This window comes from Triticum aestivum, chromosome 1A (genome assembly GCF_018294505.1).
Source record: "Triticum aestivum cultivar Chinese Spring chromosome 1A, IWGSC CS RefSeq v2.1, whole genome shotgun sequence".
Classification (NCBI taxonomy): domain Eukaryota; kingdom Viridiplantae; phylum Streptophyta; class Magnoliopsida; order Poales; family Poaceae; genus Triticum; species Triticum aestivum.
Window position 1 is genome coordinate 593,936,526 of NC_057794.1, and position 14,933 is coordinate 593,951,458.

Sequence of the window (14,933 nt, forward strand, 5' to 3'; positions counted from 1 at the left end):
CGGGACTCCATATCTGAATATCAGTTCCCTGATGAAGCTAACAGCAGCACCGGCGTCAAGGTTCTTGATTGGTTTAGCCTCAATCCACTTGGTGAACTTGTCGACTGCCACCAGTACATGCGTGAAGCCACTTCGACCTGTTCTCAAAGGACCGACCATGTCCAACCCCCATACTGCGAAAGGCCAGACGAGTGGAATGGTCTTCAGAGCTGATGCAGGCTTGTGTGACATATTCGAGTAGAACTGACATCCTTCGCACTTATCCACTATTTCCTTTGCCATCTCATTCGCCTTTGGCCAGTAAAATCCGGCTCGGTATGCTTTGGCCACGATGGTCCGAGAGGACGCATGATGACCACAGGTTCCCGAGTGGATATCATTAAGGATGATTCGACCTTCTTCTGGTGTTATGCACTTCTGACCAACTCCAGTCGCGCTTTCTCTGTATAACTGTCCTTTGATTACGGTAAAAGCTTTAGATCGACGGACGATCTGTCGAGCCTCTTCCTCATCCTCCGGGAGCTCTTTTCTCAGGATATACGCGATATATGGAACTGTCCAGTCGGGAATGACCACCAAGACCTCCATGACCAAGTCGACCACTGCTGGGACTTCAACCTCAGTCGGATCTGTGGCACTCTTGGGCTGTGGAGCTTCTTCGGTGAAAGGATCTTCTTTGACTGACGGAGTGTGTATATGCTCCAAGAACACACCACTCGGAATGGCTTCTCTCTTGGAACCTATCTTTGCTAGATCATCAGCTGCTTGATTTTTCAGTCGGGGTATATGATGGAGCTCCAACCCCTCGAACTTCTTTTCCAGCTTCCTCACTGCACTGCAGTATCCAGTCATGGCTGGGCTTCTCACGTCCCACTCCTTCATCACTTGGTTGACCACTAAATCCGAGTCGCCATAGACCATCAGGCGACGGACGCCGAGTGAAATGGCCATGCGCAATCCGTATAAGAGGGCCTCATATTCTGCCTCATTGTTGGAGGAATCAAAGTGAATCTGGAGCACATATCTGAGCTTATCTCCTCTGGGGGAAACCAGGACAACCCCAGCACCGGAACCATTCAACATCTTAGAGCCATCAAAGAACATGGTCCAATGCTCCGAGTGAACTTCAGTCGGCTGCTGCTGTTCAATCCACTCGGCAAGGAAATCTGCTATTGCCTGGGACTTAATGGCTTTCTTTGCCTCAAACTTGATATCAAGGGGAAGAAGTTCAATCGCCCATTTAGCCACTCGACCAGTTGCATCTCTGTTGTGCAAGATCTCTGATAGTGGAGCATCGCTGACGACTGTGATGGAATGATCAGAGAAATAATGAGCAACCTTCTTTGTGGTCATGTATATTCCATACACAAGCTTCTGATAATGAGGATATCTTTGCTTGGATGGAGTCAAGACTTCAGACAAATAATACACTGGGCGCTGAACTTTGAAAGCTTTTCCTTCTTCTTCCCGCTCGACCGTAAGCACAGTACTGACGACTTGTCCTGTGGCTGCGATATAAAGCAACAAAGGCTCTTTGCTGATTGGAGCAGCAAGCACCGGCTGGGTGGAGAGCAGAGCTTTTAGCTCGGCAAACGCTGCATCAGCTTCTGGAGTCCACTCGAACTTGTCTGCCTTCTTCATCAGTCGGTAAAGAGGCAATGCCTTTTCACCGAGTCGTGAGATGAATCGACTTAATGCGGCCAAGCATCCAGTAAGCTTCTGGACATCGTGCACTCGCACAGGGCGTTTCATTCGGAGAATAGTGCCGATCTTCTCTGGATTAGCGTCGATCCCTCGCTCGGAAACGAGAAAACCGAGTAACTTGCCACCAGGAACTCCGAATGTGCACTTTGATGGATTGAGCTTGATATCATACCTTCTGAGGTTGGCAAATGTTTCGGCGAGGTCAGCGAGCAGGTCGGAACCTTTTCGTGACTTGACGACGATATCATCCATATACGCTTCCACATTCCGACTGATTTGAGTGAGTAGACACTTCTGAATCATTCGCATAAATGTGGCTCCGGCATTCTTGAGGCCGAATGGCATGGTGATATAGCAGAAGCACCCGAATGGAGTGATGAAAGCTGTTTTTACCTCGTCGGGTCCGTACAGACGGATCTGGTGGTACCCGGAGTAGGCGTCTAGAAAAGACAATCTCTCGCATCCCGCGGTCGAGTCAACAATTTGATCTATGCGAGGGAGAGGAAAATGATCTTTCGGGCAGGCCCGGTTGATGTGCTTGAAATCAATGCACATTCGGAGTGATTTGTCCTTCTTAGGAACCATGACGACATTAGCGAGCCACTCGGAGTGGTATATCTCTCGGATAAATCCTGCCGCCAACAGTCGAGCCACTTCCTCACCAATGGCTTTTCTCTTCTGGACGGCGGACCGCCGAAGATGCTCTTTGACTGGTTTTGCAGATGAGTCGACTCTTAGGCGATGCTCAGCCAGTCCCCTGGGAACACCTGGCATGTCAGCGGGCTTCCATGCAAAAATGTCCCAGTTCTCACGGAGGAACTGGATGAGCGCTTCTTCCTATTTCGGGTCGAGTGTCGTGGAGATGTGGGTCGGAGCTGCATCGGGGTCGGTCGGGTGAATGTGAACAGGCTTCGTCTCACCGGACGACTGAAATGCAGATTCTGTGGCGGGTTTCTTGGATCGCAGCAAGTCACTCGGATCTGCGTTTTGCTTGTATTCTTCGAACTCGACCGCTGTCACCTGGGAATCAGCAATCTTTGAGCCCTTCTGAAAGCACTCTTCTGCCTTTTTCCGATCACCGGTGACAGTGATCACTCCTTTGGGGCCGGGCATCTTCAATTTGAGGTACACGTAACATGGTCGAGCCATGAACCGTGCATAAGCTGGTCTCCCCAAAATGGCATGATATGCACTCTGAAAATCCACGACCTCAAACGTCAACTTCTCTTTGCGAAAATGTTTCGAATCACCAAACACCACGTCCAGAGCTATTTGGCCGAGTGACTCGGCTTTCTTCCCTGGTATAACTCCATGAAAGCTCATGTTACTGGTGCTCAGTCGGGACATCGGAATGCCCATTCCTTTCAGTGTGTCTGCATACAACAAATTCAGCCCACTACCACCGTCCATCAGCACTTTTGTCAGTCGAGTGCCTTCGACAACTGGATCGACCACCAAAGCTTGCCTCCCAGGGGTGGCAATATGAGTCGGGTGATCAGATTGGTCGAATGTGATGGGTGTTTGGGACCATCTCAGATAATTTGCTTTTGCTGGGGCAACCATGTTCACCTCACGGTTAATAACTTTCAATCGACTCTTGCTTTCCACATCTGCAAAGATCATCAGAGTGGAGTTGATATGCGGATATCCTTCCTCACTGTCCTCCTTGTCTTCGGCCTTGTCCGACTCCTTCTCCTTGTCTTTAGACTGTTTTCCCTGAAACTGCTGGATCAGGAGTCGACATTGGCGAGTGGTATGCTTCGGGTAGATGATATTCCCCTCTTCGTCTTTCTTCGTGTGGATGTGACACGGCATATCCATCACGTCGTTCCCTTCTTTATCCTTTACCTTCTTAGGGTTCCAGGATCCTTTTGGTTTCCCTTTAAACTTTCCCTGAGTCACGGCCAGAGCCTCCCCAGGAGCTGCCGGTTCAGCCTTCCGCTTCTGTTTCCGACTGGTGTTTCCCTTTTCCGACTGACTCGGCTTGTGCTTGCCGCTTCGGAGTCGGTCTTCTTCTTCGCCGTTGGCGTACTTGGTAGCAATCTCCATCATCCGACTCAAGGTCATGTCACCGGTTCGACCAAATTTCAAACTCAATTCTCTGTTCTTGACACCATCCTTAAAGGCGCAGACTGCCTGATGATCAGACACATTCTCCACAGTATGGTGCAAAGTGATCCATCTCTGAATATACTCCCTGAGGGTCTCATTGGTCTTCTGCATGCAGACTTGCAGCTCTGTCAAACCAGCCGGTCGCTTGCAAGTTCCTTCAAACGTTCTGATGAACACTCGGGACAGATCTTCCCAAGTGTAAATGCTGCTAGGAGGTAATTGAGTCAACCATGCCCTGGCAGAACCTTCCAGCATGAGGGGCAAATGCTTCATGGCCACCTCGTCGTTCCCACCACCAATCTGAACCGCCACTCGGTAGTCCTCAAGCCAAGTTTCAGGCTTAGACTCACCAGTGAACTTGCTGACTCCTGTTGCCAACCTGAAATTGGGAGGGATCACTGCGGCTCTGATAGCTCTGCTGAAACATTCAGGACCAGAAACATGCACTCGACTGCTCGTGGGCGCATCTCTGTCGAGTCCACCTCGATGGGCTCTGTTCCGGTCGACCAAGCCTTGCACGATAATGGATCGCGCGTCGAAGCCTGGTTCTCTAGGGTCGACTGGAACTCTTCGCCCCGCACTGAGCTGACGTCTGTCATCTTGCTGCCGAGGAGCGTAAGACCCACCCCTCGGAGGGGAATTGGGCACTCGACGCCTATCATCTCGGTCGTGTCGGTCTCCATATTGGTCTCGCCGATTCTCGCGCCCTTCACGCCGCGGAGGCGATCTGGGGCTGTGAGCCGACTGAACAGTATTCGCAGCGACGGATCGACTGTGAATTCTGTTGCGCGACTGCGATACGGCCGAATTCTGATCGCCTGCTGCCCGGAGCAGATCCCTGATCTGCATCAAGCCTCTGCCAGCTTCCGACTGAGAGGGCTGGATGGACTCTGCAATACGGGTCGCAGCTGCTAAATTCTGGATTGGGGTTCGATATACCTCAGTCCGCGGGAAGAGTTGACGTCGACTGGTGTCGGGAACTCGTTGCCGCGCGCGCTCGTCGAGTGCTCGCTGAAGATTCTCCAGTCGAGTGCGTTCGGCCAAATTGGCCAAACGCGCCTCCTCCAAGGCGCGAGCCTCGGGGGTTTCTCCTGCGATGGGAGTACGCAGGGCATCCACGTTCCTGCGGCGAAGTTCCTCTCTTTGCAGAGAGTCGAGTGGCTCGGGCTGGTACTCTTCGTGGTCTCGTGCGGGGTCGCCTCCGTCGCCTGCCCCACCATCACGGGCGAAGCCAGGGGGACTGCGGGGCCCGTCGACCATCAGGATTTCCGCCGCTGGATCACTGCTATCGCACTCGGATGCAGTCTCTACGGAGCCAGTCGACAGATCGAACAGGCCGTAGAGAGATTCGTCGGGCTCGATTGCCGCAACTTGGGTGGTGGCCGTCTGGCGAGCCACCGCGTGCCTCACCCACCGCTGAAGCCTCGACCGGCCCGAGCGCTTACGCTGGCGGGAGACCGGGAGGGTGGCCGACGGGGGAGTCGACCGATACGGGGTCGACGGTTGCCGCAGCAGAACGCCGCGGACACATGCGCGAAAATGCGTCGCACCGCGGACGGGGAGCGCATCGACGTCGAGTGGAGCCTCCTGGAGCCAGGCGGAGTCGTCGGCGACGAAGGTGAGAGCACCGAGACGGATCTCTCGACCCTCGACCAAAACTCCAGCAGCCACCATGATGAAAGTACTCGGAAGAATCGCAACTTCTCCACAAAATTGCTAAAACACCTGCCCCACGGTGGGCGCCAACTGTCGTGGTTCTAAGTCTGACAGTAGAGTGGGGGGTAGGTATGGAGAGGCAAGGTCCTAGCTATGGAGAGGTTGTAAACACAAGAGATGTACGAGTTCAGGCCCTTCTCGGAGGAAGTAAAAGCCCTACGTCTCAGAGCCCGGAGGCGGTCGAGTGGATTATGTGTATATGGATTACAAGGTGCTGAACCCTTCTGCCTGTGGAGGGGGGTGGCTTATATAGAGTGCGCCAGGACCCCAGCCAGCCCACGTAATGAAGGGTTTAAGGTGTATTAAGTCCGGGGCGTTACAGGTAACGCCCCACATAAAGTGTCTTTACTATCATAAAGTCTACTTAATTACAGGCCGTTGCAGTGCAGAGTGCCTCTTGACCTTCTGGTGGTCGAGTGAGTCTTCGTGGTCGAGTCCTTCAAGTCAGTCGAGTGAGTCCCTCGTAGGTCGACTGGAAGGTGATCTCTTCTAAGGGTGTCCTCGGGCAGGGTACTTAGATCAGGTCTGTGACCCTACCCTAGGTACGTGACTCCATCAACCGAGTTGGACACATTGGTGATCCGGCCTCGGGACTCTGTAAACCAGCGGGCGTCGACCTGTGTATATAAAGGGACGACCCGACAGCGGTTTAGGGACAACAGACAACAACTCGAGAGCCGGGCAAAGTGGATTTTCTCCCTGGTCTTCGAAACCCTAGCAATACCAATCACAACTAGACGTAGGCTTTTACCTTCATCGAAGGGGCCGAACTAGTATAAAACCCTTGTGTCCCCCTTGTCCGGTTTAACCCCTTTAAGCTAACCCGTAGCGATGGCTCCACGACTAAGTCCTTTCACGAGGACATCTGCCGTGACAAACCCACGACACCGGCCGCCATGTCCACACACACACACACACACTAACATTTCTGTTTTTTAGTTATAGAAATATTAGAAATGTTAGTTATATAGAAATGTTTTTTAGTTATAGAAATATTAGAAATGTTAGTTATATAGAAATGTTAGTTATATAGAAATATTAGAAATGTTAGTTATATAGAAATGTTAGTTATATAGAAATGTTAGTTATATTAGAAATGTTGGTTATATAGAAATATTTTTTAGTTATAGAAATATTAGAAATGTTAGTTTTAGTTATAGAAATATTAGAAATGTTAGTTTTAGTTATAAAATTTAGAATTTCCATATATGAAATCACAATCCATCATTTAAAAAATGTTACTTTACTTTCGCGGCATATAGGACGATGCCCGTCCCGCATCCTCGCCGTCGACCCGTTCGCGACGACATCCTGCTTCAGAGGACCCATGTCCGGGACTGGGCTCCGCCGGGCTGGCACTGAAAGGTGCTACCTTCAGTGGCGCGACGCTTGGTGAGGAACCCGGCCCCGGGTCCCGTCGTCGACTCTGATCTCCTTTGGTGGCGTTCGCGTGGGCCACTTTCGGTGCGGAGGGAGCCGGCCCCGCCGAAGGTGGTACATCGCCGTGTCAGGGAGGAGGACGAGCACATCCATCGCTACATGGCTGCTATGGACGTCAGGTTCTCCAATACCTGGCAGGTTCTTTGGGGAGATCACCCGAGCTATGATCCAGTGATGATTCCTTCACTTTGGTTGTCCACTTATTAGCTAGCTAGTGATGTATTCGATATATATTATTCGAGACGATGTATTCAAGATTATGTCTATTATTTGAGACGATGTATTCAAGATTATATCCGATGATGCTTATTATGTACTATGATTGATTCAGTTTTTCCTTATTAATTGATTGCATCCATGCATTGTAATTTGAATACTAAATTGTTTTATATTTCTTTTGGATTAGTTAAATAAAAGCTATGGCGGACAATACTGGCAGAGAGGGAGAGGAGACCCTGTTCGATATCATACGCCATCCTCGCGGGCCAGATGATGATCAGAATGAAGAAGATTATGACGGCTCCGGATATCTAAACAACACTGGGGAGGGTGATATGATATTCGATCGTGATGACCGAATTGATGAAGTCATGAACTATGATTATGATATTGATGACGAAGAAAATGTTAATCTTGAAACAACAAAGACAGGCGAGGTATATTTATATAAGCAGGCATCTGGTGATCATCACATGTTTTAAATGACTTGAAGATATATTAACGAATCGATCTTTCTTCTTTCAGCCATCCGGATCGAGCAAATCTTCAGGAAGCAGGAAACGAGGCCCGAACAAAAAGTTGAAGGAGGGCGTAAAGTACAATATCGAGGCCATCAAACCTAATGGCGAACCATTAGCGCCTAAGAAGATTGTGGACAAGTTCATTCGTCAGTGCGGAGTTCTTGTGAAGGACCAACTCCCGATCTCCCTTCAAGAATGGAGAGAGCCAGCAAAGCCACTTCTAGATCTTACTTTTGTCGATGACAGACAAAAAGTTCTGCTTTGGGAAACTCGCATGGAACATTTCACCCTACCAGATCATTTCACAGATGCAGATGTGGAGAAAGTCAAGGACGCTGCTCTTAGGAAGGTGGCGGTTGCATTCAACAACCACAATAATCGTGTATGGGACAAGTACGTCAAGGGAGGAAGGAAGACTCCAGTATTCGAGGGAACACTAGAGAAGCAAAGTGCTCATTGGGACGATTTCGTGAAATTCAAGGATTCGGAATCATCTAAGGAACGGTCGAGAATAAACAAGGCTAATGCCGAAAAAAGGATAAGTTCCATAAGCTGGGGCCAGGTGGCTATGCGGTGGCAATGCCTAAGTGGGATAAGTCTGAGAAAGAGATGGAGAATGCAGGTGTCACTCCAGAAACATTGAGCTGGCCCCCCAGGTGCAGGACTTGGTTCTATGCACATGGGGGGGAGTTGGACCCCAAGACAGGAAAAGTTTCGAAGAAGGCATGTCTGAACGTAGCCGAAGATAACCTACTTGTTGCAATAGAAGAGGCTCGATCGGGGGTGTTCCAGCCCAACAGATCCTGAACACCCGGGAAGAACACGAGGCAAGGGCGCTATTCCGTGGTATGAGGGGTTTTCGGACTGGAACGCCGACTACAAAACCCGTGCGAGAAAGAAGATTGCAGGGGAGAAGAAGAGGAAGATGGAGGAGGAGCAGAGGAAGCTATACTATGAACGCCTTCAAGGCCTAGAATCAGCGCACGCGGACTTGGCAGTCAAATTCCAGCGGCACCAGGAGCAGATCGACTCACTTAGCCAGCAAAGGGCGTCTCAGCAGCTGCAGCAGCTAGCGGATGATCCAGCATTGCATAGCACCATCCCATCCATGCCGAGAAGCAGTGTGGGTTCCGCCCCGGGCGATGCAATGCTGGATAGATACCCCGTGGATGACATCATGGAGAACACTAACTGCGAGCTACACTTCAAAATGAAGAACATATCCATGAAGGTGGCGGACGCCGTTGCTTTTACAAATACCCCCGAGGCAACCTTCCATTGCAACCCGATTCCAGCGGGCTATGCTCGTGTCTTGGTTGATGAGGTGGTGGACCAATATTCGGGGCTAGAGCTTGACATTCCTAGAGGTGACGAGGAGCACACACTGGGAGAGGCCAAACATCGTATCATCCTATGGAGAAAGGATTGCATCATCTTTCGAAGGCCACCGACACAGCGTCAGACCACTCCTCCTCCAAGTCCGGCACAACTTTAGGCCACTCCTCCTCCAACTCCGGCACAACTTCAGGCCACTCCTCCTCGTCCAACTCAGCCACGTCAGCCGTCTCCGCCGCCTCAGCAATCACGGAAGAGAGCCGCCGCAGCTATGGTGCGTAGCGGTACAAGTCGAGGTAGGACGGGACGTACAGGCGGAGGCAAGCGATTTCAATATGGTCCAAGCAGCCTCGCGCCTCTTCCGCAAAGGCCTTACGACAAGTCCGAGGAGGAAAACGCAGCCATATCGAAGGTCGAGGTGGAAGCCCATTTTGCATCGAAACCGCCACCGCCGCCAAGGGAGGAAGTGCCTAAGGAAAAGATTGACCACTTCATTCATATAGCTAGACCACCAGCTCCCAAGCCTATTGACACAGACTATGAGCGCCACCTCAGGAAGTTAAATCGAGCACGCCCACAGAAAGAGGCGAGCTCGAGCTCGAGCAAATCAGCTGGCAAAAAATGCGATGAAACCGTTCCCCAGCTAGGAGAACAGGCGGCGCAATCAATCCCCCCGCTTGTTGTGCCAACAACACAAGAGAGTAGGCGCGCCCAATATTATTGTGGGCAAACCGTTTACGTTCCCGAGCTGGGCGATGTGGTAATAACCGAGGAGCATATAAGGCAGGCTGAAATCCTCAAGATCACTGTTGGACAACTCCTCGATATCGAGCCCATGTCTCCGCTTAGAGAGGAGGAAATAAAACGGAAATATGTCCGGGGCCAACCTTTGGTCGAGCCAGACGAGGTCAAGAAGCTCCCAACGAGAATGTATGAATTGCATCAATGGTACATGGACATTACCAAGATTTCCAATCGAGAGTCCCTCATGGTGAATGTCAAGAAGGATCATTACTTCCATGAGAAAGATGTGTCCGTTGAGTATTCAGAACTATTTCAGTTATACAATCAAGACGCACTCGACAAATCTATCGTCAGTTGCTATTGTCTGTAAGTGATTTCTTTCTGTAATTTAAGTCTCAAGCTAGCTGTAGTGATCATTTTGATCAATCATTACCTGTAATTATCCTTACTATATTCTTTTATGTGGTATTATGCAGGATGAAGATGTATGAAATGAAAAAAGGTGGACGCTATGGCATTGGGTTCATTGACCCAAATACCATTAATGAATACACATGGAAATTAGATGCATATTATGAAAAAAGTGTAGAGGAAAGCATACTAGAGTTCTTCAAGTGCCTCAATACCAATGAAGATATATTACTTCCTTACAACTTCTAGTGAGTCACACTGTCTTATACTACAAATTCTGTTTTTGCCTACTAGCTAGCTACATGTTTTTACTTACATATGCCCGCTTAATTAAGACATGCAAACGTGTGTGCATACAGATTTCACTGGATCTTGTTAATCATTAAAGTTGATGAAGGAACAGTTGAAATACTGGACTCACTACTTAAAAAAGAAAGTGACTACAACATCTTGTTTGGGATAGTCAACAGGTAATTTCAATCATTATTAACTATATCTCGGCCTATTTAGTTCGTCATTTCCTGATATGAACTATTTAATAACCCCTTTATTCATTTTCTTAGTCGGCGGGCAGGGCTTGGGCAAAGTTCATCAGCGTCACTCCAGGCCAATGGAAACGAAAGTTGAAATGGTATCGACCCAAGGTAAGTAAATAAGTAGTACTAGCTAGCTAGCTGCCATCTCTTTAATTATCATGCTTGATCAATTATTATCTGATCAAATTCCATTCTCGTAAAGGCCCTGAAGCAGGCGCCGGGAAATAACCTGTGTGCATACTACGTTTGCGAGAATATTCACATGATGGCGTCCGAAAAGAGCAGATCTCAAAGACAGGACTAGTGGGTACGTTTGTCAGAACACTATTCACAACTTTTACACCATTATCGTTATCTAGTCACACAACTAATACACATGCATATTGATCTCCTTCTTAACAGTTCAGAGAGGTGCGGGAGAAGCTCCTACCAACGGAGCGCATACAAGCAATTCAAGAGGAAATAGCAGGGTTTTTGGTCGACCGGGTCATAAATCCCAAAGGAGAATACTATTACCCGCTACCGCCCCCATGAACCACTTCTAATTGTCAACGTGCTCCGAAGGCACCAATTAGGCTAATGTCACTGGCTCCGAAGGCACCAATTAGGAGAAATTGTATATAGCTAGCTAATTGTGTATATATATATGTGTGTGTGTGTATGTGTGAATTAATGGTGGTTGTGAGACATTCGATGATATATATATATGATCAGTTCTACTAGAAATTCTATTTATATATATGCATAACGTGTACAATATGTAGTATCGTAAAATACCAGCAAACGAAAAAGAATTAAATAGAAAACACAAAATTAAATGAAAAAGAAATCATAAACCCAAAACCCCACAACCTTTTAATACCGGTTGGTGTCACCAACCGGTACTAAAGGGCTCCCTGCCCTCGGAGCTGGCTCGTGCCACGTGGTTGCCCTTTAGCACCGGTTCATGCTGAACCGGTACTAGGGGGGGCTTAGTGCCTACACTTTAGTGCCGGTTACCGAACCGGCACTAAAGGGCCTCACGAACCGGTGCTATTGCCCGGTTCTGCACTAGTGCAAGTCCTTGGATGACATCCATCACAAAGTCATTTTCGTGAGTTCTTTGTGCATCGGGCTACTCTGCCTTCCTGCTAGAGGTGGACTTCATCTCCACTGTGTGTGCCAGCGACTATAATTGTAGCTTGATCACCTTTTCACCAACAATCTTCTTAATCTTCACAAACTGAGACATCATACAATAACAACGTATGTTGTCAACAATTATAAAAATAATAATTTACTAAGTAAAGAAAATAAATTATGGATAACAATATAAACATAGTTTGATGACTAAACATTTGTTGAATTGTCCATGACCATGCCATCTCCATCTGAACAAGTGTACATTGAAATTCATCTATTCTATATATTTTATCATCTTTGCTTAACTACTTTTTTACATATTTGAAATATATTTAAAATTTTAAAAACATTTCGGAAATTAGATAATGTTAATATTCCAAAACTTTCAAATAATTGAACAAATTTTAATAGGTATATTCCAAAATTTACTGAAACTGATAAAGATATAATAAATAATCTTCCTGGTGTATATGAATTATACACAAAGTAGACATCAAAAGAATATTTAAAAATATGTTAATTGTATTATTGAAAAATGCTAAACATGCATGAAAAAAATTTCTCCGATGTATATGAATATTGTACATTTTGTGTGAAAAAATAGAAATGTGTTGAATAAAAAATTTAAAAACCATGGAAACCGGAAACAAAGAAACCTAAGAAAATCAGGAAATAAACATAGAACACGAAATAAAAAGGAAAGCAAATGCTGCAGAATAGGAAAACAGAAAACCCGATGCTGCAGTAAAGGGCCTTCCCAGTAGAGCGCTCGCCAAGGTGAGATGGCACTCCGCCTCGCAGTGGGCGAAACACCATCATGGCAGGAGCCAGGTGAGACGGGCCATGGCAAGATATAATTCAGTGATCAACCTGTGTTGGACAACAGTGCAATGAAAACTGTCGGAAGAACAGTTTACTGAAACTGCTGTATTCTGCAACTGTTGTAGTATTCTGCAACTGCTGTGCTGCTAATCATCAGAAAGTTGTCTGGACTGTTATATTTATTAGATATATAAGTACATAAAAGTAGTTGAATGGAAATAGCTGGTATTTGCATTATTTGTACATACAGACGATGCTAGAAGGTGGTCTGAAGCTAATTAATTGGTTGCTGGGGAGAAAATCACAACGTAAGTCATAAGTTCTCTTACCTTTCTCTACTTTGGCACTTAATTGGAAACCCAAATCAGTCGAGTTTCTGTTTGGTTAGCACATACTGAACTGCGTTGAATAGCCTGATGTGATCCAAAATTCAGGTGGTATCCTACAGTAATTCAGTTTTGTGTTGTACGTACATAGCTTGTCTTGTTCGTTAATTCTGCAAAATAGTTCTCCAACGGTTGCTTAGCGTCAATGATAGGAGCACCTCGGACACAATGAGATGGGAATTCAGAACTACAATTCGCATTGAGATATATACAAAGGTGTAGGAAAACCCCAGCATTTCTTGTGATTCTGCTAGCTGAAAGCTTTTGCCCTCGCGGTTCTAAACTTGGGAACCAGTATCAAGGTTGGCAGGTGCATTTCTCTTAGATGTCAAGAGTGATGCGGTGGTTCTTGCCGTTCATTCTCCGGTTCAATCCCTCATCAGAAAATGATTTTGTCTTCTGACTGAGATGGAGTTCTCAACGTGCACCCGGGCACCAAATCTCGCTGCAATTAGCGGCACGCATACGTTGTTTCTGATTTCAGTAAAACCTAAAACGTGAACAAAATTCAGGTTTTATCTGGCAGAACTGCAAGAATACCATTCTACTCGCCTGAACATACAGATTGAATGAATGATACTAACATTCTTTGTTCTGAAACACCCATCCAACCATACATTACATGGAAAAGTAGCATAACAATTAAAACATGACGTTTATTCTTTTTCTAACAAGGAAAAAGAAAGTGGTCGATAGCATATTTGTTGTAAACACTCAAGCAACCATGGATATATAGAGAAGTAGCATAACCATTAGTACTAAACTTGGATGACATATATGATAATAATAATAGTGTAGGCGTTACTTTCACATTTTCATGACAACCTCCTTTGCGACGCTCCATTCAGCGGGGAGGATTCTAGCTATGAGCTCCTTGAGAACAGACGGGCAGCTAGATGTGAGATGCTCATAACCGTCGCTTGCCATCATAGCTTTGAAATTGGAAGGAGAATCAAGGAACTGTAGACAAGCCTCCTTGAGACGAGGGAAGCCATGCTGCTCCGCCAGAGCCAAACTGGTGGCCACCATGTTGGAATCGATGTGAGCGCACAATTTCTCCTCGCATATCTGCTTCAGCCTCACAACATTGTACCTGTCAGCCGCCACTAGAAGGTGGCCAGCCATCGCCACATCAAGCTTCGGAGGGACCGAATCGGTGTACATGAAATGGAGCAAGGACTTGAACACATGAGCTTCCATGTCACAGATTTCAATAGGGCTGGCAGCAGAACAACTCTCCTTCATGGCGCCGAGGAGCTTCGCTTTGAAGACGGATGACCGAGCAGCGAGGACGCACCTGTGAGCGGAGAAACTCTGCCCGCCAACTTGGAAAGTCAGGTCTGCTGCGTCCTTGTTCTTTAGGAGGTCGCCGAGATGCCGGTCGAGGTCGCTTGGAGGAACCCTTGCTTCTTCGCCGTGGATCTCCTTCATGACGGTGACATCGCACCTGATGCTGAGACAATTGTCCCTCAGATGCGACGATACGTCCAGATCATCCCTCTTGATGTAGTCATGCCAACCCCTGCCTGAACCTTTACTTGAGAAGGTATACTTGCTGGTACGTCTGTATGAAGGCACTGGTTCTCCATTCTTGTCAAGTACTCCCTCCGTTCCGAATTACTTGTATTGGATTTGTGTAGATACGGATGCATCTAGACTCATTTTAGTGCTAGATACATCCGTATCTAGATAAATCTAAGACAAATAATTCGGAACGGAGGGAGTACTCTGAATGTGAATTTTGCCTTCACATCTTCGGCATCGGCAGATTCAAGCCGGAGATAAAGAGATATAAAATCGTCATAGTCCTCACGCTCACCGTTTGGGTAATATCTCACGACCCAGCTGTGGCCGCCAACACCGAA

General features: G+C 47.4%; 1 pseudogene; it reads right to left on the bottom strand.

Annotated features, from left to right (window-relative positions):
* Positions 1 to 13,875: 13,875 nt before the first annotated feature.
* LOC123183370 (BTB/POZ and MATH domain-containing protein 2-like) lies at positions 13,876 to 14,657 on the bottom strand (annotated as a pseudogene).
* Between the last annotated feature and the right edge of the window lie 276 nt (positions 14,658 to 14,933).